Here is a 6,463-nt window from a genome sequence, read left to right as displayed (position 1 = left end):
TAACCTCTGTAGTGTAGTAGTGGCAGGACCTGCGTGTATCCAATTTATTTGGGGGGAGGGGCGGGGACAGGGAAGCCGCGTGGGTGAATGCTACACCGCTCATAGCNAGAGAGAGAAAGAGAGAGCGGGTGCAAGAGTGAAAGCACGAGCAAGAGCAAGCGTAGGAGCAAGAATAAGCATACGTAACAAGAGAGGGAAGGAGTGAGGGAGAGGCAGTGTGAGAGAGAAGGCGAAGAACAGGGAGAGAAAGGAGGAGAGAGAGAGAGAGCAAGAGAGATAAATAGATTGAGAGAAAAAGAAAGAGAAGGGAGAAGAAGGTGAGGGAGAGAGAGAGAGAGAGAGAGAGAGAGAGAGAGAGAGAGGACGAGAGAGACGAGAGAGAGAGGCGACCACACACACACACAACACACACACAAACACACACTACATACAACACACCACACACACCACTCACACACAGTGACACACACACACACACACACCACACACACACACACACACACACACACACACACACACACACACACACATACACACCCACACCTGACTCTGTGAAAAGTGTGTCATTTAACGTAGCTTTATTTAATAAAAATGTTAATCATTATTATTATTATTATTATTATTATTAATTATTATTATTATTATTATTATTTCAAAGTGCGGTCACCGCATTAGCGGTGCGCTTCTGGGTTGACGCGTGTCCAACTGGGCACATAGGATTCAATCCGAATTTTTCGCATGGCATGTGTTGCTGTTCCCAGTAGTGTTCTAGTAGTGTTCCAGTAGTGTTCCCAGTAGTTCCCATTATTATTGTTCATTGTTTATTATATATTATTGTTATTATTACTTCATTCAATTTATTATTATCGTTATTGTACAGTACATATAATTATAAGTATATATATATATATATATATATATATATATATATATAGTGCTTAGTAACCGTGTGTCAATTACTTTAGCTTTTAATATTATTATTTATAAGAATAGTAATAACAATAATAATAATAATAATAATAACTATTATTATTATTATTATTATTATTATTAGATACAGTGCATATCTCCTGTGTAGTCGTGTATTGGGGTTGGCGGGGTCAGCTATATTGGCGCACGAGGCTAAGATATGTGTGACACACGCGTACACACACACTCACACACACGCACGCACGCACGCACACACACATACACACGCACGCACGCACGCACGCACACGCACACACGCACGCACGCACGCACACACACACATACACACACACGCACGGCAGCAGCAGCAGCAGCAGCATCAGCAGCAGCTGCAGCAGCAGCATCACCACTAGTACTATAAAACGTGACCGCCTGAATCCTCTAGCGACGCGACGACCACCTCAAAACTCTAGCGACCGTCGTAAACCCGCGCCGCGACACACCAGGGGGCGCGGCGGGCGGCCTGCGGACAGCCGCGGTCCGCGAACCAGTTCATCGGTCAGACTTACACTAGCGCCTGCGCGACCTGCGCCCGCGAGCCTCGCGACGACGCGCGGCGACAGTCTACGCTCACCCCAGCGACCTTTATCACGGGGTTGCATCAAGCTGAAGTTCCAACAAGAAGCGGACAGATATACTTACACGACGGGAGACAGAGATAAGACCCGGAAATCTTATGCAGATCACGCCCCACTGCGTGTGGCCATTGTGTGTGTGCGTGCGTGCGTGTGTGTGTATGTGTGTGTGTGTGCGTGAGTGCGTATGTGTGTGCGAACGTGCGTGCGTGTGTGCGTGCGAGCACCACCACCACCGCCACCACCACCAACACCACCAACACCACCACCACCAGCAGCAGCAGCAGCAACACCAGCACCACGACCAGCAGCAACAGCAGCAGCACCACAACCACCAGCAGCAGGAGCAGTAGCAGCAGCACCACCACCACCACCAGCAGCAGCAGCAGGAGCAGTAACAGCAGCACCACCACCACCACCACAGCAGCAGCAGCAGCAACAACAGCAGCAACAACAGCGGAAACTGTAACAACAGAAGCAGCAACAGCAGCAGCAGCAACAACAGCAACAGCAGCAGCAGCAATGTCAGCAGCAGCAGCCACACGCGCACGCATGCATGCACACACCTCCCGTCATAGCCATAAACCAGCATAACGAGTGAAAATGTTGGAGATGAATATAAAAGTTGTTATACTGCATAGTAGCAGTGCCGATAACCCGAGTCATTAAACTCAGCGGAAGCGACGAAAAGCCAAACCAACAGACTACAGCAGCAGCAGCAACAGCAGCAACAGCAGCAACAGCAGCAACAGCAATAATGTGCTGTTGTTGTATTGCTATCATCGTCATCATCATCGTCATCATCATCGTCGTCGTCGTCCGGCCAGATTTCGTATGAAATTAAGGTTACTCTGCACAAACGCTAACAACTCGGCTGACATGCGGGTTAGGCCCACCTATATTAGGCCTACCTATACTAGTCATTATTCTGGATTTTGCATGCTTCGCTATGTGAGCTAATTTCGAGCTCGACATCGTTTCGCATTTATCACAACAATTCGTTCATTATTTCGTCGACAATGGCATTCAAAGTTTTGTCAGTGAGAGAAAGGAAGAGGACAAGGTGAGAGTGAACGCGAGCGAAAGAAGCACCGAACCAGAGAGAGGGCGCGAGAGCGAGAGAGAGATAGGTAGTAAGAGATATGTAGACGCAACACGCACACACGCACGCACGCAGCAACGCCACGTCACACTCCGCACGCACGCACACACACACACACACACACACAAAGCATACTAGGCTAATAGTAACGCATTGTTAATAATAATAATATTATAAAATGATAAAATTAATTTCGTTCTAGTAGCGGTTCTTTAACAGCTAGCGCAAGATAGCTCAGATCACTTGTGTGATTACACAGACGCACACGCACGCAAACGCACGCACGCCAGCACACGACACACACACACACACATCACACACCACACACACACACAAACAGTGTAGAACGGCATTCTGTCTCTCCCACATAGAACGGTCATTCCCCATTAAATTCAATTGCTCGGAAATATATATTAATAGAACGTGGGACACTGACGCAACTAGTCGCTGCGATCGCTTCAGGGTTGCTCGCGAATCAGTTCTCCCGTCGAGTGGCCTCGCAAGCCGACAGCCCCCTTACACGAATGGTTCTGCCAGATTATTGCCCGTATCTGCGCAGACATTTCCTGCCGCAATACGTTATTGTGATGACCTACTAGACTCGCAACCTCGCCATAGAAGGTCGAAAACAAGTGCAGAATGGAAAATGAGTCTTACGTATAGAGGCTACTGCAGAAATAGGGTGACGTTGGCCTGTTGGCGGAGTACGGAATGGCTTTCGTTCTTGTAGTGTTATCCACATACGTGGCGTACGGTGAAAGAGAGCGAGCAGGGCTAAGAGAGGGAGTGGGAGAGAGGCGGGAAGAGGAGAGCGGAAAGAGAGAGAGTAGTGAGCGACGAGAGAAGAGAGAGAGACTGAGTGAGTGAATGAGAGCAGGGGAGAGGAATTGAGAGGGAGCAGAGATGAAACGAGAGCGAGAAGCGGAGAGATGAGAGAGAGAGAGAGGTGAGAGAGAGTAGAGAGGAGAAAGAGACAGACCAGAGAAATGAGAAGTGAAAGCGAAGTGCGTGCGCACACAGCAGGCGGTAACACTTCGACTCTTTAGAGGAGGCACAGACACACGCACGCCCGCACACGCACCTGCGGCGCCGCACACACAGCGGCACGCACAGAACGACACACGGACGCATGCACGCCACGCACGCACGCAGCACGCACGCAACAACACACACTTATCTCTCTCTCACACACACACACACACAGATACACAAACACGCACGCACAACACACACACACCACACACCCACGCAACGCACGCCACTCACGCCACGCACGGCACCCACGGCACACCCACACACCCACACGACACGGGCACACACAAACATCACCACGTCACACACACACACACAACATACACACACAACCACACACACCACACACACGCCGGCACACACACAAACACACACACACACACACACACACACACAACACACACAAAAGCTGTGTCGTCAGTTATAGTCCAGACATTTCGGTGAACAAATGATGTGTCAGGTGGAGTTCCTTGTCCCTGGAAATATATGTTTAGCACTTAAAATCAAGCTCTATGTTATTTAGAGCGGAAGTATTAGGGAAATATCAAGTTTTATGGCGGCCATTTGTGAAACATGGCCGCCATAGTGAACTTCCACCAGCCAGGATTCTTAAGCCGCACAATGCGCATCAAAACGCTATTTCTCAGTACAGACTGAGCAAATACTTCGTGTCATGCATAATAACACTACCTTATGACAAAATAAACTCTAGTTCCTCCCATTTCACTGCGCGTTGTCGTATAAAAGTATTTGAAAATATGTCTATGTTGTTAAAATTCTCCGATGTTGCTTGACAGATTTCCCAAGGCACGTGCAGCGGTTTGCTGGCGCGCTACAGCGGTACGGGTGTAGCAAAGATAAAAACATGTGACGTCACCTCACCACTTCGCAGCGCTAAATTGTTTGGCAGAACAGTCGGCCGTTTGCCGACCAGCCCAATGCCGTTTTCTCACCCTCTTTTTGTGGGTTTTTAGCAAACGCGCCAGTGAAATGCGAGCAACTAGAAGCTATTTTTTGTCATAAGGTAGTGTGATTATGCTGGGGCACGAAGTATTTGGCTAGTCTAGTACTGGAGAAATTGCGTTCTGGATGCGACATTGTTCGGCTTTTAAGGTTGATATGCTTATAGAGGCATATATTTCTTGGTATAAAACAGTTGACAGACTTTCTGTAGCAATTTGTCCGAGGTCATATCAAATAATGCCTGGACTATTAGCGTGGGTGCAGTTGGTGGTACTGTAATCTCTGCTGGCACCGACACACGAACTAATGTAAACCCTGAGTAACACGTAAGTGTTGTTTGCGGACCCACCCACCCTCCACACTGCTCCCCCGCCGCTGCTCGCTTTTATCTGCCGCTTAATCTCCCCCTTCCCCGTGCCTGCAACGTCGCCGGTTCAACCACCTCCCCATCTCCTACCCAACTCCACCCCTCCTCCTTTCCCCTCACCTTCTCCTTCACTTTTCCCTCCCTGCCCTCCTCCTTCTCACCATTCTCCTCCACTTCTGCCTTTTCCTACCCCCATTTCGAACCCTCACCTATCTCCCTTTCTTCCCCATACCATTCTCTCGTCCTCTTTTCAATCCCCTACCCCTCCCATTTCCTTCCCCTTTGTCTTCCGCCACCTCGCTCCCCTTCTCCATGCCTTACACTCCCGGTTTCTACATCAAAACTCTCTTTCCTTCCCAACCATCTTCTTGCTCCTTTCACTTCTCCCTCGCCCTCTCTGCCTCACCTCCAGAACTCACGCGCACCTGCCGCTCGCAGCCGCCAGGTGAACAGTTTTCACTTTTCCCATGGGCGAATTTATTACATCGGTTGAGATGGAAGGAACACGCTTAACAACTTTGGGGGGTTAGAGCGTGTGGGTTTAGCTCCAAGAAACGTTATAACAACAGAGGACGTTCAAATTCTTGCGTACATAAAAACTTGTACGTTGGCTAAGTATCCAACAGCCGGCACAGATAGCGTCACATGTAATTAGCTCCACAACGAATCTATAAACTGGGCGCTACTGGGCGCTTACTGTATTTATCGAGTTATGCGTGATTTTCTGAGATGATTTGAATGAAAACAATTTGTTTATTATTTCGTATGTTCGGATTTTTGTTTTGCTAGAGTACAGATTATCAGTATGGATGCGCGGTCAAGGGATGTGTTATGTTTGACGTTATAGTCACAACAGCTTGGCGGCCGGCGGTTAGGGCGCTGTGGAGTTTTATCGCGCGGGGAGGCGGGGAGGATAAAGATGGGCGGATGTGGGTGGGGGAGGCGATTTCTTTTTGAGAAATTGCCGGATGTTTTTTTTTAGATAAGTTCTGTCTAAACGATGTTGCGTTTTAGAACGTTGTTTTGTGCACCGGCAAACAAGAAAAAAACGTCCTTTTGTCTGTAGTGGAATGCGGGTATGCGCTGGTCTCGTCCACTATAGCTATTGAAGAGCCGTTGTCTGACTCACTATAGCATTTTAGCGGAGAGCGGAGAGGGGAGAGGGGAGAGGTCTTTCTCTACTGATACGCTTCCTGCTGACTGAGTCGGTCGTGTGTCAGCCGTATTGCTGGCGTGTATCAGGAGTAGGTATGGGATATAAATATAGTTTAATATAGTTATATAGATAAATAGTTCCCTATTATCTATCCTGCGTGTATGTTGTTAGCTCTCTCTCTGTTCTCCTCTCTTTCTCTCTCTTCTTTATCTATCTATATTAATATATCTATCTATCTCGATCTCGCTCTCTTGCTCTCTCTCTCTCGTCTCTCTCTCTCGTCTCCGTCTCTCTCTTCT

This window comes from Priapulus caudatus, unplaced genomic scaffold (genome assembly GCF_000485595.1).
Source record: "Priapulus caudatus unplaced genomic scaffold, Priapulus_caudatus-5.0.1 Scaffold2933, whole genome shotgun sequence".
In the NCBI taxonomy this organism is placed as follows: domain Eukaryota; kingdom Metazoa; phylum Priapulida; class Priapulimorpha; order Priapulimorphida; family Priapulidae; genus Priapulus; species Priapulus caudatus.
This window is presented reverse-complemented; position numbering follows the sequence as displayed.